Source organism: Misgurnus anguillicaudatus, unplaced genomic scaffold (assembly GCF_027580225.2).
Source record: "Misgurnus anguillicaudatus unplaced genomic scaffold, ASM2758022v2 HiC_scaffold_28, whole genome shotgun sequence".
Lineage (NCBI taxonomy): Eukaryota > Metazoa > Chordata > Actinopteri > Cypriniformes > Cobitidae > Misgurnus > Misgurnus anguillicaudatus.
This window is the reverse complement of record NW_027395278.1, coordinates 1,248,974-1,270,671: the sequence shown is the minus strand read 5'-3', so window position 1 is coordinate 1,270,671 and position 21,698 is coordinate 1,248,974. Positions and strand designations below refer to the sequence as shown.

The following is a 21,698-nucleotide window of genomic DNA, read 5'->3' as shown; positions in this document are numbered from 1 at the left end:
AGAAATTTAAAAATCCTAAGTCTCTACCGAGTTACCTAGTAAGCATTTATCTACAGACACCAGCTATTTGCAGAAGTTCTAAACTACTCATACAACTAGCAATACTCTACTCTGTACTCTTTCCCAGAGCTCCAGTGGCGCAATCGGTCAGCGCGCGGTACTTATAAGGCAGTACACAGCAGAGCAATGCCGAGGTTGTGAGTTCGAGCCTCACCTGGGGCATGATTTTAAGAAATTAAAGAAATCCCTCTGTCTCTGCCGAGTTACCAAGTAAGCACTTATCTACAGAGATCAGAGATTTGCAAAAGTCATACAACTAGTCATAGAACTAGTAATACTCTACTCTGTACTCTTTCCCAGAGCTCCAGTGGCGCAATCGGTCAGCGCGCGGTACTTATAAGGCAGTACACAGCAGAGCAATGCCGAGGTTGTGAGTTTGAGCCTCACCTGCAGCATGATTTTAAGAAATTAAAGAAATCCCTCTGTCTCTGCCGAGTTACCTAGTAAGCATTTATCTACAGAGACCACCATAGTGCAAAAGTCCTTAACTAGTCATACAACTAGCAATACTATCATGTATATGCTTCCCCAGAGCTCCAGTGGCGCAATCGGTCAGCGCGCGGTACTTATAAGGCAGTACACAGCAGAACAAAGCCGAGGTTGTGAGTTCAAGCCTCATCGGCAGCATGATTTTAAGAAATTAAAAAATCCTCAGTCTCTACCGAGTTACCTAGTAAGCATTTATCTACAGACACCAGCTATTTGCAGAAGTTCAAACTAGTCATACAACTAGCAATACTCTACTCTGTACTCTTTCCCAGAGCTCCAGTGGCGCAATCGGTCAGCGCGCGGTACTTATAAGGCAGTACACAGCAGAGCAATGCCGAGGTTGTGAGTTCGAGCCTCACCTGGAGCATGATTTTAAGAAATTAAAGAAATCCCTCTGTCTCTGCCGAGTTACCTAGTAAGCATTTATCTACAGAGATCAGAGACTTGCAAAAGTCCTAAACTGGTCATACAACTAGTAATACTCTACTTCAGTGGTTTTCAATTCCAGTCCTCGGGCCTCCCCTCCCAGAATGTTTTAGATGTCTCCTTATATGAAACACCTGATTTCACTCATCGGCTCCTTAATTAACACACTAACGAGCTGATGATATGAATCAGGTGTTTTTATATATGGAGACATCTAAAATGTTCTGGGAGGGGGGGCCCGAGGACTGGAATTGAAAACCACTGCTCTACTTTGTAAACTTTCCCAGAGATCCAGTGGCGCAATCGGTCAGCGCGCGGTACTTATAAGGCAGTACACAGCAGAGCAATGCCGAGGTTGTGAGTTCGAGCCTCACCTGGAGCATGATTTTAAGAAATTTAAAAATCCTAAGTCTCTACCGAGTTACCTAGTAAGCATTTATCTACAGAGACCACCAATGTGCAGAAGTTCTAAACTAGTCATACAACTAGCAATACTATCATATATATGCTTCCCAGAGCTCCAGTGGCGCAATCGGTCAGCGCGCGGTACTTATAAGGCAGTACACAGCAGAACAAAGCCGAGTTTGTGAGTTCAAGCCTCATCGGCAGCATGATTTTAAGAAATTAAAAAATCCTCAGTCTCTACCGAGTTACCTAGTAAGCATTTATCTACAGACACCAGCTATTTGCAGAAGTTCTAAACTGGTCATACAACTAGCAATACTCTACTCTGTACTCTTTCCCAGAGCTCCAGTGGCGCAATCGGTCAGCGCGCGGTACTTATAAGGCAGTACACAGCAGAGCAATGCCGAGGTTGTGAGTTCGAGCCTCACCTGGAGCATGATTTTAAGAAATTAAAGAAATCCCTCTGTCTCTGCCGAGTTACCTAGTAAGCACTTATCTACAGAGATCAGAGATTTGCAAAAGTCATACAACTAGTCATAGAACTAGTAATACTCTACTCTGTACTCTTTCCCAGAGCTCCAGTGGCGCAATCGGTCAGCGCGCGGTACTTATAAGGCAGTACACAGCAGAGCAATGCCGAGGTTGTGAGTTCGAGCCTCACCTGCAGCATGATTTTAAGAAATTAAAGAAATCCCTCTGTCTCTGCCGAGTTACCTAGTAAGCATTTATCTACAGAGACCACCAATGTGCAAAAGTCCTTAACTAGTCATACAACTAGCAATACTATCATGTATATGCTTCCCCAGAGCTCCAGTAGCGCAATCGGTCAGCGCGCGGTACTTATAAGGCAGTACACAGCAGAACAAAGCCGAGGTTGTGAGTTCAAGCCTCATCGGCAGCATGATTTTAAGAAATTAAAGAAATCCCTCTGTCTCTGCCGAGTTACCTAGTAAGCACTTATCTACAGAGATCAGAGATTTGCAAAAGTCATACAACTAGTAATACTCTACTTTGTACACTTTCCCAGAGCTCCAGTGGCGCAATCGGTCAGCGCACGGTACTTATAAGGCAGTACACAGCAGAGCAATGCCGATGTTGTGAGTTCGAGCCTCACCTGGAGCATGATTTTAAGAAATTTAAAAATCCTAAGTCTCTACCGAGTTACCTAGTAAGCATTTATCTACAGACACCAGCTATTTGCAGAAGTTCTAAACTAGTCATACAACTAGCTATACTCTACTCTGTACTCTTTCCCAGAGCTCCAGTGGCGCAATCGGTCAGCGCGCGGTACTTATAAGGCAGTACACAGCAGAGCAATGCCGAGGTTGTGAGTTCGAGCCTCACCTGGAGCATGATTTTAAGAAATTAAAGAAATCCCTCTGTCTCTGCCGAGTTACCTAGTAAGCACTTATCTACAGAGATCAGAGATTTGCAAAAGTCATACAACTAGTCATAGAACTAGTAATACTCTACTCTGTACTCTTTACCAGAGCTCCAGTGGCGCAATCGGTCAGCGCGCGGTACTTATAAGGCAGTACACAGCAGAGCAATGCCGAGGTTGTGAGTTCGAGCCTCACCTGCAGCATGATTTTAAGAAATTAAAGAAATCCCTCTGTCTCTGCCGAGTTACCTAGTAAGCATTTATCTACAGAGACCACCAATGTGCAAAAGTCCTTAACTAGTCATACAACTAGCAATACTATCATGTATATGCTTCCCCAGAGCTCCAGTAGCGCAATCGGTCAGCGCGGTACTTATAAGGCAGTACACAGCAGAACAAAGCCGAGGTTGTAAGTTCAAGCCTCATCGGCAGCATGATTTTAAGAAATTAAAGAAATCCCTCTGTCTCTGCCGAGTTACCTAGTAAGCATTTATCTACAGACACCAGCTATTTGCAGAAGTTCTAAACTAGTCATACAACTAGCAATACTCTACTCTGTACTCTTTCCCAGAGCTCCAGTGGCGCAATCGGTCAGCGCGCGGTACTTATAAGGCAGTACACAGCAGAACAAAGCCGAGGTTGTGAGTTCAAGCCTCATCGGCAGCATGATTTTAAGAAATTAAAGAAATCCCTCTGTCTCTGCCGAGTTACCTAGTAAGCACTTATCTACAGAGATCAGAGATTTGCAAAAGTCATACAACTAGTAATACTCTACTTTGTACACTTTCCCAGAGCTCCAGTGGCGCAATCGGTCAGCGCGCGGTACTTATAAGGCAGTACACAGCAGAGCAATGCCGATGTTGTTAGTTCGAGCCTCACCTGGAGCATGATTTTAAGAAATTTAAAAATCCTAAGTCTCTACCGAGTTACCTAGTAAGCATTTATCTACAGACACCAGCTATTTGCAGAAGTTCTAAACTAGTCATACAACTAGCAATACTCTACTCTGTACTCTTTCCCAGAGCTCCAGTGGCGCAATCGGTCAGCGCACGGTACTTATAAGGCAGTACACAGCAGAGCAATGCCGAGGTTGTGAGTTCGAGCCTCACCTGGGGCATGATTTTAAGAAATTAAAGAAATCCCTCTGTCTCTGCCGAGTTACCAAGTAAGCACTTATCTACAGAGATCAGAGATTTGCAAAAGTCATACAACTAGTCATAGAACTAGTAATACTCTACTCTGTACTCTTTCCCAGAGCTCCAGTGGTGCAATCGGTCAGCGCGCGGTACTTATAAGGCAGTACACAGCAGAGCAATGCCGAGGTTGTGAGTTCGAGCCTCACCTGCAGCATGATTTTAAGAAATTAAAGAAATCCCTCTGTCTCTGCCGAGTTACCTAGTAAGCATTTATCTACAGAGACCACCATAGTGCAAAAGTCCTTAACTAGTCATACAACTAGCAATACTATCATGTATATGCTTCCCCAGAGCTCCAGTGGCGCAATCGGTCAGTGCGCGGTACTTATAAGGCAGTACACAGCAGAGCAATGCCGAGGTTGTGAGTTCGAGCCTCACCTGCAGCATGATTTAAAGAAATTAAAGAAATCCCTCTGTCTCTGCCGAGTTACCTAGTAAGCATTTATCTACAGAGATCAGAGACTTGCAAAAGTCCTAAACTGGTCATACAACTAGTAATACTCTACTTCAGTGGTTTTCAATTCCAGTCCTCGGGCCTCCCCTCCCAGAATGTTTTAGATGTCTCCTTATATGAAGCACCTGATTTCACTCATCGGCTCCTTAATTAACACACTAACGAGCTGATGATATGAATCAGGTGTTTTTATATATGGAGACATCTAAAATGTTCTGGGAGGGGGGGCCCGAGGACTGGAATTGAAAACCACTGCTCTACTTTGTAAACTTTCCCAGAGATCCAGTGGCGCAATCGGTCAGCGCGCGGTACTTATAAGGCAGTACACAGCAGAGCAATGCCGAGGTTGTGAGTTCGAGCCTCACCTGGAGCATGATTTTAAGAAATTAAAGAAATCCCTCTGTCTCTGCCGAGTTACCTAGTAAGCATTTATCTACAGAGACCACCAATGTGCAAAAGTCCTTAACTAGTCATAGAACTAGTAATACTCTACTCTGTACTCTTTCCCAGAGCTCCAGTGGCGCAATCGGTCAGCGCGCGGTACTTATAAGGCAGTACACAGCAGAGCAATGTCGAGGTTGTGAGTTCGAGCCTCACCTGCAGCATGATTTTAAGAAATTAAAGAAATCCCTCTGTCTCTGCCGAGTTACCTAGTAAGCATTTATCTACAGAGATCAGAGAGTTGCAAAAGTCCTAAACTAGTCATACAACTAGTAATACTCTACTTTGTACACTTTCCCAGAGCTCCAGTGGCGCAATCGGTCAGCGCGCGGTACTTATAAGGCAGTACACAGCAGAACAAAGCCGAGGTTGTGAGTTCAAGCCTCATCGGCAGCATGATTTTAAGAAATTAAAGAAATCCCTCTGTCTCTGCCGAGTTACCTAGTAAGCACTTATCTACACAGATCAGAGATTTGCAAAAGTCATACAACTAGTAATACTCTACTTTGCACACTTTCCCAGAGCTCCAGTGGCGCAATCGGTCAGCGCACGGTACTTATAAGGCAGTACACAGCAGAGCAATGCCGATGTTGTGAGTTCGAGCCTCACCTGGAGCATGATTTTAAGAAATTTAAAAATCCTCAGTCTCTACCGAGTTACCTAGTAAGCATTTATCTACAGACACCAGCTATTTGCAGAAGTTCAAACTAGTCATACAACTAGCAATACTCTACTCTGTACTCTTTCCCAGAGCTCCAGTGGCGCAATCGGTCAGCGCGCGGTACTTATAAGGCAGTACACAGCAGAGCAATGCCGGGGTTGTGAGTTCGAGCCTCACCTGGAGCATGATTTTAAGAAATTAAAGAAATCCCTCTGTCTCTGCCGAGTTACCTAGTAAGCATTTATCTACAGAGACCACCAATGTGCAAAAGTCCTTAACTAGTCATACAACTAGCAATACTATCATGTATATGCTTCCCCAGAGCTCCAGTGGCGCAATCGGTCAGCGCGCGGTACTTATAAGGCAGTACACAGCAGAACAAAGCCGAGGTTGTGAGTTCAAGCCTCATCGGCAGCATGATTTTAAGAAATTAAAGAAATCCCTCTGTCTCTGCCGAGTTACCTAGTAAGCACTTATCTACAGAGATGAGAGATTTGCAAAAGTCATACAACTAGTAATACTCTACTTTGTACACTTTCCCAGAGCTCCAGTGGCGCAATCGGTCAGCGCGCGGTACTTATAAGGCAGTACACAGCAGAGCAATGCCGATGTTGTGAGTTCGAGCCTCACCTGGAGCATGATTTTAAGAAATTTAAAAATCCTAAGTCTCTACCGAGTTACCTAGTAAGCATTTATCTACAGACACCAGCTATTTGCAGAAGTTCTAAACTAGTCATACAACTAGCAATACTCTACTCTGTACTCTTTCCCAGAGCTCCAGTGGCGCAATCGGTCAGCGCGCGGTACTTATAAGGCAGTACACAGCAGAGCAATGCCGAGGTTGTTAGTTCGAGCCTCACCTGGAGCATGAATTAAAGAAATCCCTCTGTCTCTGCCGAGTTACCTAGTAAGCACTTATCTACAGAGATCAGAGATTTGCAAAAGTCATACAACTAGTCATAGAACTAGTAATACTCTACTCTGTACTTTTTCTCAGAGCTCCAGTGGCGCAATCGGTCAGCGCGCGGTACTTATAAGGCAGTACACAGCACAGCAATGCCGAGGTTGTGAGTTCGAGCCTCACCTGCAGCATGATTTTAAGAAATTAAAGAAATCCCTCTGTCTCTGCCGAGTTACCTAGTAAGCATTTATCTACAGAGATCAGAGAGTTGCAAAAGTCCTAAACTAGTCATACAACTAGTAATACTCTACTTTGTACACTTTCCCAGAGCTCCAGTGGCGCAATCGGTCAGCGCACGGTACTTATAAGGCAGTACACAGCAGAGCAATGCCGAGGTTGTGAGTTCAAGCCTCACCTGGAGCATGATTTTAAGAAATTAAAGAAATCCCTCTGTCTCTGCCGAGTTACCTAGTAAGCATTTATCTACAGAGACCACCAATGTGCAAAAGTCCTTAACTAGTCATACAACTAGCAATACTATCATGTATATGCTTCCCCAGAGCTCCAGTGGCGCAATCGGTCAGCGCGCGGTACTTATAAGGCAGTACACAGCAGAACAAAGCCGAGGTTGTGAGTTCAAGCCTCATCGGCAGCATGATTTCAAGAAATTAAAGAAATCCCTCTGTCTCTGCCGAGTTACCTAGTAAGCACTTATCTACAGAGATCAGAGATTTGCAAAAGTCATACAACTAGTAATACTCTACTTTGTACACTTTCCCAGAGCTCCAGTGGCGCAATCGGTCAGCGCGCGGTACTTATAAGGCAGTACACAGCAGAGCAATGCTGATGTTGTGAGTTCGAGCCTCACCTGGAGCATGATTTTAAGAAATTTAAAAATCCTAAGTCTCTACCGAGTTACCTAGTAAGCATTTATCTACAGACACCAGCTATTTGCAGAAGTTCTAAACTAGTCATACAACTAGCAATACTCTACTCTGTACTCTTTCCCAGAGCTCCAGTGGCGCAATCGGTCAGCGCGCGGTACTTATAAGGCAGTACACAGCAGAGCAATGCCGAGGTTGTGAGTTCGAGCCTCACCTGGAGCATGATTTTAAGAAATTAAAGAAATCCCTCTGTCTCTGCCGAGTTACCTAGTAAGCATTTATCTACAGACACCAGCTATTTGCAGAAGTTCTAAACTAGTCATACAACTAGCAATACTCTACGCTGTACTCTTTCCCAGTGCTCCAGTGGCGCAATCGGTCAGCGAGCGGTACTTATAAGGCAGTACAGCAGAGCAATGCCGAGGTTGTGAGTTCGAGCCTCACCTGGAGCATGATTTTAAGAAATTAAAGAAATCCCTCGGTCTCTGCCGAGTTACCTAGTAAGCATTTATCTACAGAGATCAGAGACTTGCAAAAGTCCTAAACTGGTCATACAACTAGTAATACTCTACTTTGTACACTTTCCCTGAGCTCCAGTGGCGCAATCGGTCAGCGCGCGGTACTTATAAGGCAGTACACAACAGAGCAATGCCGAGGTTGTGAGTTCGAGCCTCACCTGGAGCATGATTTTAAGAAATTAAAGAAATCCCTCTGTCTCTGCCGAGTTACCTAGTAAGCATTTATCTAAAGAGACCAGCAATGTACAAAAGTCCTTAACTAGTCATACAACTAGTAATACTCTACTCTGTACTCTTTCCCAGAGCTCCAGTGGCGCAATCGGTCAGCGCGCGGTACTTATAAGGCAGTACACAGCAGAGCAATGCCGAGATTGTTAGTTCGAGCCTCACCTGGAGCATGAATTAAAGAAATCCCTCTGTCTCTGCCGAGTTACCTAGTAAGCACTTATCTACAGAGATCAGAGATTTGCAAAAGTCATACAACTAGTCATAGAACTAGTAATACTCTACTCTGTACTTTTTCCCAGAGCTCCAGTGGCGCAATCGGTCAGCGCGCGGTACTTATAAGGCAGTACACAGCAGAGCAATGCCGAGGTTGTGAGTTCGAGCCTCACCTGCAGCATGATTTTAAGAAATTAAAGAAATCCCTCTGTCTCTGCCGAGTTACCTAGTAAGCATTTATCTACAGAGATCAGAGAGTTGCAAATGTCCTAAACTAGTCATACAACTAGTAATACTCTACTTTGTACACTTTCCCAGAGCTCCAGTGGCGCAATCGGTCAGCGCACGGTACTTATAAGGCAGTACACAGCAGAGCAATGCCGAGGTTGTGAGTTCAAGCCTCACCTGGAGCATAATTTTAAGAAATTAAAGAAATCCCTCTGTGTCTGCCGAGTTACCTAGTAAGCATTTATCTACAGACACCACCAATGTGCAAAAGTCCTTAACTAGTCATACAACTAGCAATACTATCATGTATATGCTTCCCCAGAGCTCCAGTGGCGCAATCGGTCAGCGCGCGGTACTTATAAGGCAGTACACAGCAGAACAAAGCCGAGGTTGTGAGTTCAAGCCTCATCGGCAGCATGATTTTAAGAAATTAAAGAAATCCCTCTGTCTCTGCCGAGTTACCTAGTAAGCACTTATCTACAGAGATCAGAGATTTGCAAAAGTCATACAACTAGTAATACTCTACTTTGTACACTTTCCCAGAGCTCCAGTGGCGCAATCGGTCAGCGCGCGGTACTTATAAGGCAGTACACAGCAGAGCAATGCTGATGTTGTGAGTTCGAGCCTCACCTGGAGCATGATTTTAAGAAATTTAAAAATCCTAAGTCTCTACCGAGTTACCTAGTAAGCATTTATCTACAGACACCAGCTATTTGCAGAAGTTCTAAACTAGTCATACAACTAGCAATACTCTACTCTGTACTCTTTCCCAGAGCTCCAGTGGCGCAATCGGTCAGCGCGCGGTACTTATAAGGCAGTACACAGCAGAGCAATGCCGAGGTTGTGAGTTCGAGCCTCACCTGGAGCATGATTTTAAGAAATTAAAGAAATCCCTCTGTCTCTGCCGAGTTAACTAGTAAGCACTTATCTTCAGAGATCAGAGATTTGCAAAAGTCATACAACTAGTAATTCTCTACTTTGTACCCTTTCCCAGAGCTCCAGTGGCGCAATCGGTCAGCGCGCGGTACTTATAAGGCAGTACACAGCAGAGCAATGCCGAGGTTGTGAGTTCGAGCCTCACCTGGAGCATGATTTTAAGAAATTTAAAAATCCTAAGTCTCTACCGAGTTACCTAGTAAGCATTTATCTACAGACACCAGCTATTTGCAGAAGTTCTAAACTAGTCATACAACTAGCAATACTCTACGCTGTACTCTTTCCCAGTGCTCCAGTGGCGCAATCGGTCAGCGAGCGGTACTTATAAGGCAGTACAGCAGAGCAATGCCGAGGTTGTGAGTTCGAGCCTCACCTGGAGCATGATTTTAAGAAATTAAAGAAATCCCTCGGTCTCTGCCGAGTTACCTAGTAAGCATTTATCTACAGAGATCAGAGACTTGCAAAAGTCCTAAACTGGTCATACAACTAGTAATACTCTACTTTGTACACTTTCCCTGAGCTCCAGTGGCGCAATCGGTCAGCGCGCGGTACTTATAAGGCAGTACACAGCAGAGCAATGCCGAGGTTGTGAGTTCGAGCCTCACCTGGAGCATGATTTTAAGAAATTAAAGAAATCCCTCTGTCTCTGCCGAGTTACCTAGTAAGCATTTATCTACAGAGAACAGCAATGTACAAAAGTCCTTAACTAGTCATACAACTAGTAATACTCTACTCTGTACTCTTTCCCAGAGCTCCAGTGGCGCAATCGGTCAGCGCGCGGTACTTATAAGGCAGTACACAGCACAGCAATGCCGAGGTTGTGAGTTCGAGCCTCACCTGGAGCATGATTTTAAGAAATTAAAGAAATCCCTCTGTCTCTGCCGAGTTACCTAGTAAGCATTTATCTACAGAGATCAGAGAGTTGCAAAAGTCCTAAACTAGTCATACAACTAGTAATACTCTACTTTGTACACTTTCCCAGAGCTCCAGTGGCGCAATCGGTCAGTGCGCGGTACTTATAAGGCAGTACACAGCAGAGTAATGTCGAGGTTGTGAGTTCAAGCCTCACCTGGAGAATGATTTTAAGAAATTAAAAATCCTAAGTCTCTGCTGAGTTACCTAGTAAGCATTTATCTACAGACACCAGCTATTTGCAGAAGTACTAAACTAGTCATACAACTAGCAATTGTAACCCTGTTAAAAATATGACATAAATATATAAATAAGTTAAAAAGTTAAGTGATTCATTTAATTAAGTTTATTCATGAGGATTAAAAATGTTAAAAATGTTAAAACAGCAATTTAATGTTCAAATATTAAAAGTATGCTGACAGAAAATTCAGTTCACCACCCCTTTAACAGGCTAGTGACGTCAGAGCATCACGTTAGCGACGCTGCAGCAGAAACCTGCGGGAGAGAGCAGAAGAGAGATCGGAGAGAACGAACTCTGTTTAATAAGCTAAGAAAAGAGTGTAAAAGTTGATTTTGCATTTAAAAAAACATAACTTACCTGATCAGGGATTGACAGGGATTTTATGGGAACTAAGCCACAACGGTTTTGGTGAGTTTGAGTTGTCTTTTTGCACTTTGCTGTGTCACATGTTTTTACTTTCTCTAGCAGAGAGTTAATAGTAAAACGTAGCTGTTTACAAAGAAATGTTTTGCCATAAGTTGTTTACAAGTTAAAATTTTGGGTTTATAAAAACTGTGAATGTTTTAAAAGTGAATGTATGCTTTGTAAATGAAGGATGTGTTATGTAATTTTGTGGAGACGGAGCGGTGAGTTAATGGAGACCGCTCCGCCGCCATTTTGTAGTGAAAAAGCATCGTAGCAATAATTTTACAACTCAGAGACTGTGGAACATTTAATTGTGTGATTTGAAGAGTTACAAATTAATTTATTGTGTTTATGACCTGTTATACAGGTCAGGTTTTTTTATGTGCTTGATTTGAGGCTCTGTCGGAGCGAGGATTGATCTGCAGTGTGCGGGTGTGCACACGTGCAGACGTGATTCAAGATGGCGAGCCAGACCCGGATTTGCAAATAATCTTCTTCATCACATCAGTGAGGAAATCTTTTGAGTACAGTGACTCGCTGCCAGAGCGGTAGGAGTATATGAAATTGTTTTTTGGATCGAATTGAACTCTGATTGAACTCTTTTTGCGGACTGAATCGAACTGAAACTCTTCATTGAACCGAACAATTGAACTCCCATTTGAATTCGGACTGAATTAAAGGGACACTTCTATTTTCACATTGAGTTGATATGTTAAAATGTTACTTGAAATGTGACTTGAAATGTGATTTGAAATGTGATTTATAATGTTTATGGTTCATTTCGATTTGATTGTTTGAATTGAAGGTATTTTCTTACCTGTAAAAGAAAAGAAAAAAGGGTTTATTTGAGAAGGAAAAATAAGGATTCAGAAATAGATTCAACTTAGGAAAAGACCGGTCTAAATTAGATTAGTCTAATTTAAAGTACCTAGGTGAACTAAATAACAAAAAGAAAGTGAAATACAATTTATTATTTTATTTCTTTAATCTTTTATACTTACCTCTACTTACCTTAATATTGAGAACCTGCAGGGTATATTTTCTTGTTTTACACTTTCATAGTTCTGTATATATTCATGTGTTTTACATTCAGTAAATAGCCGGCCTTTTGTATATAAAGTAACGGTCTCTGGTGTAGTGATTTTTGCTCCCCCACTCCTTAGAACCTAGAACTGGTCCAGTAGCGCAGACATTGGTGTGATACCAGTGCTACAACATTGCTACAACTTGGCGAGCCAGCCAGGAGTGGCATAGAGCATTTAAAATAAGAAACCAGAGACCGTATAGTATTGCTATCAGTGATTCATTATGGATGTTATTCAAACGAGCAGTGTGAAAATCTCTAACTCGGTCATAGTTAGTGGTATAGCCGATACAGAAGCTGATGAAGAACTATGTGATTTCCTGAAACAATATGGTTCCATTCAAAGAGTAATTCCAGTAGATTCCGCTGAGCCAGCGTCAGACAAACAGGTCATAGTAGAGTATGTACATGGTGCAGCTATGCAATCTCTCTTACCTTCATTGCCATACAAACTAGACAGTAAGACCCAGACTGATGTTACTTATCACATTAGAGCCTTAGCCAGTGTTTACACACCTGTAGCTAGCAAAACAGCCACACAGACTTACCTTTCAGAGTTAAAGGACATAGCAAAACAAACTGGCAAAGACTTTGCAGCTGTCCTTAGAGAAGAGCTCTCTGCCATCAGTGAGAGTGTTGATCTAGACCAGTCAGAAACCCAAAGTGAAGATTTAGAACAGAACTCACCTGCTGTTCCAGAGAGAAATAATTCTGAAAATGCTGCACAGGCAAGCCCCCTGCCCAGTACCACAACGGGGCAGCATGTTCAACACCATTGGTCCTCCTTACTATCTAGAGAAAAGACACAGCCTGCTCTGAAACTTTCTGACGTCAACCCACCTGACATACAAAAAGTAATAGTCGAGCACATAGTGAGAAATGAAGATTCTGCTCTGCAAGTGCACACTTCTTTGAGACTCAGACCCTTCTCTGGGCGGTTCCCCCGGCCCAATAATGAAGTAGATTATGAGACATGGCGTTCCAGTGTGGAACTTCTCCTTAAAGACACAACGCAGTCCAACCTTTACAAGTCAAGAAAGCTTCTTGAAAGTCTCTTATCACCTGCCATCGATATTGTGAAACACTTGACACCTGAATCCCCCCTTTATGAGTACTTGGAGATCCTGGATTCTGCTTTCGGCACTGTTGAGGACGGAGATGACCTTTTTGCAAAGTATCTTAACACAATGCAAGATAACGGTGAAAAACCATCAGCTTATCTACAACGGCTGCAGGCGATGCTGAACACCACCCTCAGGAGGGGAGGTGTAATTGCAAGTGACCTTGACCGACACCTTCTCAGACAATTTGTCAGAGGCTGCTGGGACAACATCTTAATAGCTGAACTCCAGCTAGAGCAAAAGAAACAGAACCCACCTACCTTTGCTGAACTTCTCCTATTACTCCGCGTAGCAGAAGATAAACGTACTTCTAAGGCATCACGCATGAAACAGCACCTCAATATTGCAAAACCAAAAGTGTCTTCTTATTATCAAGGTATTTATGTGCAAAGTGAAGAAGACTGCAGTCCATCTCAGCCAGCTCTTGGTCACAGATCCGAAATCCAAGACTTAAAGAAACAAATAGCAGATCTACAGTCCCAGCTCACACGTATCACACAGAAAGACAGTAGAAAAGCTAAATCAGCTGCCAGACCAGTAGCTCCCCAAACAGCTATCACTCCGACATCTCAAAAACCGCACCACAGCCGAGATGTAAACAAAAACACAAGCAACAGACCAAAGCCCTGGTATTGCTTTAGATGCGGTGAGGACGGACACATCAAACCTCAGTGCGAAAGTGAGCCGAACCCATCTCTTGTAGCTGAGAAGAGGAAGCAGCTGAGAGAAAAACAGTTAACATGGGACATTGAAAATGGTGCTTCAAAGCCTGAAAATTTAAACTAGACCCAGTTCCGGTTGTGGGACAAACGGGGACTGGAACACAGACAAAGTGTCCCAAAAAGAAGCTGCACAGGGCCTGTGTGTACTCTCACACACAAAAACAGACAGTGACCCTGCCAAAAGGGCTGATTGGAGCCAAGTGCACTGCACAATTGACCATAGGCAACAAAGATTGCAGATGCTTGTTAGATTCAGGCTCCCAAGTAACAACGATCCCCAACTCTTTCTATTTAAAGAACCTGTCACACTTACCTATGAATTCCTTGAATGATTTGCTTGAAGTGGAAGGAGCCAACGGCCAAAGCGTCCCTTACCTTGGCTATGTTGAGACCACCATCAAATTCCCAAAGAGCTTGCTTGGAGCGGACATTGAAGTGCCCACACTAGTTTTAGTTGTACCTGACATGCGCTCCACCTTGTCATCAGTGCTTATAGGCACAAACACTTTGGATGTTCTCTACGAAAAGTATGCAGACATCTCTCCTCAGAAATATGAGTGTCTTCCCTATGGCTATAAAGTTGTCTTAAAGACCCTTGAAATCAGGAAAAGACAGTCTGTTGATTCCAGTCTAGGAGAGGTGAGGCTTCATAGTAAGGACTTTGAGACCATTGCAGCTGGACAGACAAAAGTCCTTGAAGGATCAGTGAGTCGCAGGACAATTGATGTTGGAAAGTGGGTGATGGTAGCGTCACCGAAGTCATCTTCTCTGCCAGGTGGCATCCTGGTGACCGATAGCTTGGTAAGCCTACCACCAAAACTACCACGCTGTATCCCAGTCATGCTCAAGAATGAGTCACATCATGATATCACCCTATCTCCAAAAGCTGTAATAGTAGAGATACACGCTATCAAGAGCGTTCAATCCATTAAGATCCCTGATTCAGACCCTCCCACAAAACCTGACCAAAACTTAAATCTCAACTTTGACTTCACTGACTCTCCTGTACCCAATGAGTGGAAAGAGAGGATAACTGATAAATTAAGTTCCATGCCAGAGGTGTTTGCATTGCACGAGCTCGATTTTGGTCGCACTGACAAAATAAAACACCACATAACCCTCAGTGACAAGACAACCTTCAAACATAGGCCAAGACCCATACACCCCCAAGACATAGAGGCTGTGCGTAACCATCTCCAGCAACTCCTCGATGCAGAAGTCATCCGTGAATCGGAGTCGCCCTTCTCCTCACCGATTGTCGTTGTCAGGAAAAAGAATGGTGATGTTAGACTCTGCATAGACTACAGAAAATTGAACAGCCAAACAGTAAAAGATTCGTATGCCTTACCTAATCTTGAGGAGTCATTTTCGGCGTTGACCGGGTCCAGGTGGTTCTCGGTGCTCGATCTCAAATCAGGCTTTTATCAAATAGAGATGGAGGAAGCAGACAAACATAAAACCGCATTCGTCTGCCCACTAGGATTCTTCGAATTCAACAGGATGCCTCAGGGGATAACGAATGCCCCTAGCACGTTCCAGAGGCTCATGGAGCGCTGTATGGGAGAGTTGAATTTGAAGCAAGCCCTAGTTTTCCTTGATGACCTCATCATTTTCTCCTCGACACTGGAGGAACACGAGGAAAGGTTGATGCGGGTGCTCCACCAATTGAAAGAGTTTGGCTTAAAACTGTCACCAGGGAAATGCAAGTTTTTCCAAACTTCTGTAAAATACCTCGGTCACATCGTGTCTGAAAAGGGCATCGAAACTGATCCAGATAAAGTAGCAGCATTAAAAACCTGGCCAAAACCCAACAACCTGAAAGAGCTAAGAACCTTCCTGGGCTTCTGCGGTTATTACCGCCGGTTCGTAAAAGACTACTCAAAAATTGTGAAGCCACTCAACGAGCTCACTGCTGGCTACCCGCCGCTGAGAAAGCGCATTAAAACTGCAGGGAACCCAGAGAAATACTACAACCCAAAGGACGTCTTTGGTGACCGATGGACACCTGTTTGCCAGGCAGCGTTCGACACCATAATCGAAAAACTGACATCAGCACCAATCCTCGGGTTTGCTGACCCCAAGCTCCCCTACATTTTACACACTGATGCGAGCACCTCGGGACTCGGTGCTGCCCTTTACCAGGAACAACAAGGGCAGAAGCGGGTGGTTGCTTATGCCAGTCGAGGTCTGTCAAAATGTGAGTCAAGGTATCCTGCGCATAAATTGGAATTCCTTGCCCTTAAATGGGCAGTGACCGAGAAATTCCAGGACTACCTTTATGGGAATACATTCCTTGCTGTCACCGATAGCAACCCATTAACATATATTCTTACCTCTGCTAAGCTTGACGCCACGAGTTACAGATGGTTAGCCGCCCTGTCAACATTTGATTTCCAGCTACAATACAGAGCCGGTAAGCAAAATCAAGACGCGGATGGGCTGTCCAGGCGTCCCCACAGCAAGTTACCTGATGACACATCATCACAAAAAGAGTTGGAAAGAATACAACAATTCACAAAAAGACACTTGTCAGAGGCTGATTATGCACACCTGGATGAAAGCACTATCAAAGCCATCTGTGAGAAGCACTCCATTCGCCAAGTGATCAACAATCACTCTGGGGAAACATCACCCAGCACCACCTTGGTTGTGTCACTTGCCCATCATCCAAAGGCTCTCCCACAAAGCTTTGAAGAAGAGGATCAGCTAGGTGGCTTACCTGTCATCCCCTCATTAGCACCAGCTGAATTAAGAGACAAGCAAAACTCTGATCCCTGCATCCGTGAAGTACTCAGGCAAGTGGAGTTAGGAGAGAAACCCCCACCATCCTTGAGGAAGGAACTTCCTGAGCTTGGTCTCTTATTAAGAGAGTGGGATAAACTTACTGTCTTAAATGGCGTCTTGTATCGAAAACGACAGGAGGGTGCTCAAACTCACTACCAGCTTGTACTCCCCCAAGTCCTGAGATCCTTAGTTCTCAAGAGTCTTCATGACGATATGGGCCACATGGGTGTAGAGCGCACTCTAGATCTCGTCCGGAAGCGTTTCTATTGGCCCAAAATGTCAGCTGAGGTGGAAACTAAAGTCAAAACCTGCAATCGCTGTATACGACGTAAGGCTATGCCTGAGAAAGCCGCACCACTTGTCAACATCATCGCTACAAGACCACTTGAACTTGTATGCATCGACTTTCTCAGTGTGGAACCAGACTCCAGTAACACTAAAGACATTCTGGTCATTACCGACCATTTTACGAAATATGCAGTAGCTGTCCCCACCCCAAATCAGAAAGCCAGGACAGTGGCCAAGAGCCTGTGGGACCACTTTTTTGTCCATTATGGCATCCCCGAAAAACTCCACAGTGACCAAGGTCCCGACTTTGAGTCCCGAACAATAAAGGAACTGTGTGAGCTCATTGGCACTCAAAAGATAAGAACCACCCCTTATCATCCGAGAGGGAACCCTGTAGAACGCTTCAACAGGACCCTGCTCAACATGTTGGGAACTCTCGAGAATCAGAAAAAGAGTCACTGGCGGGATTACGTCAAACCCTTAGTACACGCTTATAATTGTACTAAAAACGAGACAACTGGTTTTACCCCTTACGAGTTAATGTTCGGGCGTCAGCCAAGATTGCCAGTTGACCTAGCCTTTGGCCTACCAGTCAATCACCAGCCAGGCTCACACTCTCAATATGTTCGCAACCTGAAATCCCAACTTGAAGACAGTTACAAAGTAGCAACTGAGAATGCTAAAAAGACAGCCAGTCGCAATAAAGCGAGGTTCGACAAGCATGTCGTTGACTCCACCTTGAAAGAAGGCGACAGAGTCTTAGTCCGAAACGTCCGTCTTAGAGGCAAGCACAAGTTGGCCGACAGGTGGGAGTCCGATGTGTATATTGTCCAGAGACAGTCTGGAGACGTCCCAGTGTATGTTGTGAGGCCTGAGACAAAAGATGGTCCACAAAGAACTCTTCATCGTGACCTCTTGCTGCCATGCGGTTTCCTTCCTGTAACCTCAATTGAAAGTGAAACTAACCCGGCCATGACAGTGAGACGACCAAGAACTCGACAACATCCTAAAAATGACAGTACGGATGGAGCTGATGGGGATGAATCCCAATCTGACTCTGAGGAATATCACTATGATAGACACAGAAACCTACAAGTGGAAACACTAGTGTTTGACCCGACCCCTGACTCCATAGAATACTTACCAGAAAGGATTCAACCGAAACCCTCCAAAGAGTTGACTGCTGTTAAGCAAGGCCCTTCAAATGTAGCCAAAGCTCTTGAAGATGTCCCAGTAGAGACTCATGATCCTGAAACCAATGACTTACCTGATCCTGAAGAGAGCGGCTCAACCGCTGGACAAGAAACTGAAAACTTACCTGAGGAAGATCTGGATAATGCCCATCCTTCCATTCAACCTGCTCAGGAGGACAAGGAGGACACAAGTGTTATGGACCAAAGTAATATCCAGACAGAAGATGAGTGTTCTAGAAGACCTATCAGAGATAGAAAAGCAGCTAAAAGACTAACTTACCCTGAGTTAGGGAACCCATTAGTTACTGTAGTTCAGTCTTTATTTCAAACCTTGAGTGAAGTGCTTACAGATTCCCTTAAAGAGCCTAACTTTCCAAAAAACCCTAGAGTTATGACAGTATAGGTTCAGAATGCACAGGGACGTGCATTAGGTAAAGAGGGGAGGATGTAACCCTGTTAAAAATATGACATAAATATATAAATAAGTTAAAAAGTTAAGTGATTCATTTAATTAAGTTTATTCATGAGGATTAAAAATGTTAAAAATGTTAAAACAGCAATTTAATGTTCAAATATTAAAAGTATGCTGACAGAAAATTCAGTTCACCACCCCTTTAACAGGCTAGTGACGTCAGAGCATCACGTTAGCGACGCTCAGTGTTGGCAACGTTACTTTAAAAAAGTAATTAGTTATAGTTACTAGTTACTTCTCAAAAATAGTAACTCAGTTAGTAACTGCGTTACATCATTATAAAAGTAACTAATTACCAGGCAAAGTAACTATTGCGTTACTTAAAAAAAGTTCAAATATTTCAAATAACTTGGATGCCCCCAATATAACATTTGTTGAATGAATTAGACACTAAAGAGAAACCACTAATTTTGTCCCTTACGAAAATTAACCATGGTTTTGCTACAGTTAAAACCAAAAAACATGGTTACTGCAGTAAAACCATGGTTACCACAAAATAACCATGGTTTTGACAACAAACCATAATTCACCATGGTTACTGTAGTAAAACCATGGTTTTACTGATAGCAATCAATATGTCAAAAAACCATGGTTACTGCACTTTTACCACAAAAACCCTTGGTTAATTTTCGCAAGGGGTGGCAGCATGTGATGATGTGGGGTGCTTTATTAGATCAGAATTACAGACGTGAAGAGGCTCTTTCTTACTCTGCATAAGTTGCACATTACATAAACATTCTTGCGTTTCACCTCAACGATGGAAAAGTAGTGCTTATTATACTTTGTGTTTGCGACTGCTACCTTTGAGTTTGTTGTACTTGTCATCGCTCTGTCATTGCGGGTGTGGGACTCACGGACTGCAACGCGAGGACCGGGCTGCCTGTGAGTGGCTAGCAGCATCAACCGCTGCTCGTTGAGGAGAGAGAGCGATACATGCTCTCGCGTCAGTCTCCAACCACGCCAGAAATGATCGCTCGATTTGTCCTAGTCACTTTTAGTAAACAAATTCGGTAAAGGGGTTTAGAAAGTTGCTAAACCTAGTAACAAAGTCACCAAGTTGGCAACACTGCAGTGAACTTCTCGGACTGCGCAGGTGTTTGCGTATGATCTCTGCCTGCCTCTGGTTGGCTAGCGATGGAAATTAAGCCAATCATCACCGCTTATGTGGTTGTCCCACCCCCTTTAACACACACACACACCAATCAGCATTAGTTATGTGTCTCTCAGCCCCCAACACACACACACACACACACACACTACAAACATTGCCTGTCTGCATGAGAGAACCTACTCTGGTGAAAATCGCTTTAGTGAGATTAATCATAGTAACGCGCAGCATTTATTGTCAATAACGGTAACGGCGTTATAACGGGAGAAACAGTAATTTATTTGATTACTCGTTACTGAAAAAAATAACGCCGTTAGTAACGCCGTTTATTTATAACGCCGTTAGTACCATCACTGGCGACGCTGCAGCAGAAACCTGCGGGAGAGAGCAGAAGAGAGATCGGAGAGAACGAACTCTGTTTAATAAGCTAAGAAAAGAGTGTAAAAGTTGATTTTGCATTTAAAAAAACATAACTTACCTGATCAGGGATTGACAGGGATTTTATGGGAACTAAGCCACAACGGTTTTGGTGAGTTTGAGTTGTCTTTTTGCACTTTGCTGTGTCACATGTTTTTACTTTCTCTAGCAGAGAGTTAATAGTAAAACGTAGCTGTTTACAAAGAAATGTTTTGCCATAAGTTGTTTACAAGTTAAAATTTTGGGTTTATAAAAACTGTGAATGTTTTAAAAGTGAATGTATGCTTTGTAAATGAAGGATGTGTTATGTAATTTTGTGGAGACGGAGCGGTGAGTTAATGGAGACCGCTCCGCCGCCATTTTGTAGTGAAAAAGCATCGTAGCAATAATTTTACAACTCAGAGACTGTGGAACATTTAATTGTGTGATTTGAAGAGTTACAAATTAATTTATTGTGTTTATGACCTGTTATACAGGTCAGGTTTTTTTATGTGCTTGATTTGAGGCTCTGTCGGAGCGAGGATTGATCTGCAGTGTGCGGGTGTGCACACGTGCAGACGTGATTCAAGATGGCGAGCCAGACCCGGATTTGCAAATAATCTTCTTCATCACATCAGTGAGGAAATCTTTTGAGTACAGTGACTCGCTGCCAGAGCGGTAGGAGTATATGAAATTGTTTTTTGGATCGAATTGAACTCTGATTGAACTCTTTTTGCGGACTGAATCGAACTGAAACTCTTCATTGAACCGAACAATTGAACTCCCATTTGAATTCGGACTGAATTAAAGGGACACTTCTATTTTCACATTGAGTTGATATGTTAAAATGTTACTTGAAATGTGACTTGAAATGTGATTTGAAATGTGATTTATAATGTTTATGGTTCATTTCGATTTGATTGTTTGAATTGAAGGTATTTTCTTACCTGTAAAAGAAAAGAAAAAAGGGTTTATTTGAGAAGGAAAAATAAGGATTCAGAAATAGATTCAACTTAGGAAAAGACCGGTCTAAATTAGATTAGTCTAATTTAAAGTACCTAGGTGAACTAAATAACAAAAAGAAAGTGAAATACAATTTATTATTTTATTTCTTTAATCTTTTATACTTACCTCTACTTACCTTAATATTGAGAACCTGCAGGGTATATTTTCTTGTTTTACACTTTCATAGTTCTGTATATATTCATGTGTTTTACATTCAGTAAATAGCCGGCCTTTTGTATATAAAGTAACGGTCTCTGGTGTAGTGATTTTTGCTCCCCCACTCCTTAGAACCTAGAACTGGTCCAGTAGCGCAGACATTGGTGTGATACCAGTGCTACAACATTGCTACACAATACTATACTTTGTGCACATTCCCAGAGCTCCTGTTGCGCCATCGGTCAGCACGTGGTACTTATAAGGCAGTACACAGCAAAGCAATGCCGAGGATGTGAGTTCGAGCCTCATCTGGAAATCAATTTTAAGAATTTGAAGAATCCTCTCTATTTCTGTCGATTAAGCTAGTAAGCATTAATCTACACTACAAAG

At 43.2% G+C, this 21,698-nt stretch overlaps 30 non-coding genes across 30 annotated transcripts; all 30 read left to right on the top strand.

The window, feature by feature from the left end:
* The first annotated feature begins 128 nt into the window (after nt 1–128).
* trnai-uau (transfer RNA isoleucine (anticodon UAU)) lies at nt 129–222 on the top strand. Its single transcript has 2 exons — nt 129–166; nt 187–222. It is a non-coding gene; the product is annotated as a tRNA-Ile (tRNA).
* Nucleotides 223–822: 600 nt separating this feature from the next.
* Nucleotides 823–916, top strand: trnai-uau (transfer RNA isoleucine (anticodon UAU)). The gene is made up of 2 exons: nt 823–860; nt 881–916. It is a non-coding gene; the product is annotated as a tRNA-Ile (tRNA).
* A 347-nt stretch (nt 917–1,263) lies between these two features.
* Nucleotides 1,264–1,357, top strand: trnai-uau (transfer RNA isoleucine (anticodon UAU)). The gene is made up of 2 exons: nt 1,264–1,301; nt 1,322–1,357. It is a non-coding gene; the product is annotated as a tRNA-Ile (tRNA).
* A 365-nt stretch (nt 1,358–1,722) lies between these two features.
* trnai-uau (transfer RNA isoleucine (anticodon UAU)) lies at nt 1,723–1,816 on the top strand. Its single transcript has 2 exons — nt 1,723–1,760; nt 1,781–1,816. It is a non-coding gene; the product is annotated as a tRNA-Ile (tRNA).
* Nucleotides 1,817–1,955: 139 nt separating this feature from the next.
* On the top strand, nt 1,956–2,049 carry trnai-uau (transfer RNA isoleucine (anticodon UAU)). The gene is made up of 2 exons: nt 1,956–1,993; nt 2,014–2,049. It is a non-coding gene; the product is annotated as a tRNA-Ile (tRNA).
* A 359-nt stretch (nt 2,050–2,408) lies between these two features.
* trnai-uau (transfer RNA isoleucine (anticodon UAU)) lies at nt 2,409–2,502 on the top strand. The gene is made up of 2 exons: nt 2,409–2,446; nt 2,467–2,502. It is a non-coding gene; the product is annotated as a tRNA-Ile (tRNA).
* A 136-nt stretch (nt 2,503–2,638) lies between these two features.
* trnai-uau (transfer RNA isoleucine (anticodon UAU)) lies at nt 2,639–2,732 on the top strand. Its single transcript has 2 exons — nt 2,639–2,676; nt 2,697–2,732. It is a non-coding gene; the product is annotated as a tRNA-Ile (tRNA).
* Nucleotides 2,733–2,871: 139 nt separating this feature from the next.
* trnai-uau (transfer RNA isoleucine (anticodon UAU)) lies at nt 2,872–2,965 on the top strand. Its single transcript has 2 exons — nt 2,872–2,909; nt 2,930–2,965. It is a non-coding gene; the product is annotated as a tRNA-Ile (tRNA).
* Nucleotides 2,966–3,554: 589 nt separating this feature from the next.
* On the top strand, nt 3,555–3,648 carry trnai-uau (transfer RNA isoleucine (anticodon UAU)). Its single transcript has 2 exons — nt 3,555–3,592; nt 3,613–3,648. It is a non-coding gene; the product is annotated as a tRNA-Ile (tRNA).
* Nucleotides 3,649–3,784: 136 nt separating this feature from the next.
* On the top strand, nt 3,785–3,878 carry trnai-uau (transfer RNA isoleucine (anticodon UAU)). The gene is made up of 2 exons: nt 3,785–3,822; nt 3,843–3,878. It is a non-coding gene; the product is annotated as a tRNA-Ile (tRNA).
* Nucleotides 3,879–4,690: 812 nt separating this feature from the next.
* trnai-uau (transfer RNA isoleucine (anticodon UAU)) lies at nt 4,691–4,784 on the top strand. The gene is made up of 2 exons: nt 4,691–4,728; nt 4,749–4,784. It is a non-coding gene; the product is annotated as a tRNA-Ile (tRNA).
* A 591-nt stretch (nt 4,785–5,375) lies between these two features.
* trnai-uau (transfer RNA isoleucine (anticodon UAU)) lies at nt 5,376–5,469 on the top strand. The gene is made up of 2 exons: nt 5,376–5,413; nt 5,434–5,469. It is a non-coding gene; the product is annotated as a tRNA-Ile (tRNA).
* A 135-nt stretch (nt 5,470–5,604) lies between these two features.
* On the top strand, nt 5,605–5,698 carry trnai-uau (transfer RNA isoleucine (anticodon UAU)). The gene is made up of 2 exons: nt 5,605–5,642; nt 5,663–5,698. It is a non-coding gene; the product is annotated as a tRNA-Ile (tRNA).
* Nucleotides 5,699–6,057: 359 nt separating this feature from the next.
* Nucleotides 6,058–6,151, top strand: trnai-uau (transfer RNA isoleucine (anticodon UAU)). The gene is made up of 2 exons: nt 6,058–6,095; nt 6,116–6,151. It is a non-coding gene; the product is annotated as a tRNA-Ile (tRNA).
* A 136-nt stretch (nt 6,152–6,287) lies between these two features.
* trnai-uau (transfer RNA isoleucine (anticodon UAU)) lies at nt 6,288–6,381 on the top strand. Its single transcript has 2 exons — nt 6,288–6,325; nt 6,346–6,381. It is a non-coding gene; the product is annotated as a tRNA-Ile (tRNA).
* A 130-nt stretch (nt 6,382–6,511) lies between these two features.
* Nucleotides 6,512–6,605, top strand: trnai-uau (transfer RNA isoleucine (anticodon UAU)). Its single transcript has 2 exons — nt 6,512–6,549; nt 6,570–6,605. It is a non-coding gene; the product is annotated as a tRNA-Ile (tRNA).
* Nucleotides 6,606–6,743: 138 nt separating this feature from the next.
* Nucleotides 6,744–6,837, top strand: trnai-uau (transfer RNA isoleucine (anticodon UAU)). Its single transcript has 2 exons — nt 6,744–6,781; nt 6,802–6,837. It is a non-coding gene; the product is annotated as a tRNA-Ile (tRNA).
* Nucleotides 6,838–7,196: 359 nt separating this feature from the next.
* Nucleotides 7,197–7,290, top strand: trnai-uau (transfer RNA isoleucine (anticodon UAU)). Its single transcript has 2 exons — nt 7,197–7,234; nt 7,255–7,290. It is a non-coding gene; the product is annotated as a tRNA-Ile (tRNA).
* A 136-nt stretch (nt 7,291–7,426) lies between these two features.
* trnai-uau (transfer RNA isoleucine (anticodon UAU)) lies at nt 7,427–7,520 on the top strand. The gene is made up of 2 exons: nt 7,427–7,464; nt 7,485–7,520. It is a non-coding gene; the product is annotated as a tRNA-Ile (tRNA).
* Nucleotides 7,521–7,658: 138 nt separating this feature from the next.
* trnai-uau (transfer RNA isoleucine (anticodon UAU)) lies at nt 7,659–7,750 on the top strand. Its single transcript is given in 2 exon segments — nt 7,659–7,696; nt 7,715–7,750. It is a non-coding gene; the product is annotated as a tRNA-Ile (tRNA).
* Nucleotides 7,751–7,888: 138 nt separating this feature from the next.
* On the top strand, nt 7,889–7,982 carry trnai-uau (transfer RNA isoleucine (anticodon UAU)). The gene is made up of 2 exons: nt 7,889–7,926; nt 7,947–7,982. It is a non-coding gene; the product is annotated as a tRNA-Ile (tRNA).
* A 138-nt stretch (nt 7,983–8,120) lies between these two features.
* On the top strand, nt 8,121–8,214 carry trnai-uau (transfer RNA isoleucine (anticodon UAU)). The gene is made up of 2 exons: nt 8,121–8,158; nt 8,179–8,214. It is a non-coding gene; the product is annotated as a tRNA-Ile (tRNA).
* A 130-nt stretch (nt 8,215–8,344) lies between these two features.
* trnai-uau (transfer RNA isoleucine (anticodon UAU)) lies at nt 8,345–8,438 on the top strand. The gene is made up of 2 exons: nt 8,345–8,382; nt 8,403–8,438. It is a non-coding gene; the product is annotated as a tRNA-Ile (tRNA).
* A 138-nt stretch (nt 8,439–8,576) lies between these two features.
* Nucleotides 8,577–8,670, top strand: trnai-uau (transfer RNA isoleucine (anticodon UAU)). Its single transcript has 2 exons — nt 8,577–8,614; nt 8,635–8,670. It is a non-coding gene; the product is annotated as a tRNA-Ile (tRNA).
* A 359-nt stretch (nt 8,671–9,029) lies between these two features.
* Nucleotides 9,030–9,123, top strand: trnai-uau (transfer RNA isoleucine (anticodon UAU)). The gene is made up of 2 exons: nt 9,030–9,067; nt 9,088–9,123. It is a non-coding gene; the product is annotated as a tRNA-Ile (tRNA).
* Nucleotides 9,124–9,259: 136 nt separating this feature from the next.
* trnai-uau (transfer RNA isoleucine (anticodon UAU)) lies at nt 9,260–9,353 on the top strand. The gene is made up of 2 exons: nt 9,260–9,297; nt 9,318–9,353. It is a non-coding gene; the product is annotated as a tRNA-Ile (tRNA).
* Nucleotides 9,354–9,480: 127 nt separating this feature from the next.
* Nucleotides 9,481–9,574, top strand: trnai-uau (transfer RNA isoleucine (anticodon UAU)). Its single transcript has 2 exons — nt 9,481–9,518; nt 9,539–9,574. It is a non-coding gene; the product is annotated as a tRNA-Ile (tRNA).
* A 136-nt stretch (nt 9,575–9,710) lies between these two features.
* Nucleotides 9,711–9,802, top strand: trnai-uau (transfer RNA isoleucine (anticodon UAU)). The gene is given in 2 exon segments: nt 9,711–9,748; nt 9,767–9,802. It is a non-coding gene; the product is annotated as a tRNA-Ile (tRNA).
* Nucleotides 9,803–9,940: 138 nt separating this feature from the next.
* trnai-uau (transfer RNA isoleucine (anticodon UAU)) lies at nt 9,941–10,034 on the top strand. The gene is made up of 2 exons: nt 9,941–9,978; nt 9,999–10,034. It is a non-coding gene; the product is annotated as a tRNA-Ile (tRNA).
* A 138-nt stretch (nt 10,035–10,172) lies between these two features.
* Nucleotides 10,173–10,266, top strand: trnai-uau (transfer RNA isoleucine (anticodon UAU)). Its single transcript has 2 exons — nt 10,173–10,210; nt 10,231–10,266. It is a non-coding gene; the product is annotated as a tRNA-Ile (tRNA).
* Nucleotides 10,267–21,698: the final 11,432 nt, after the last annotated feature.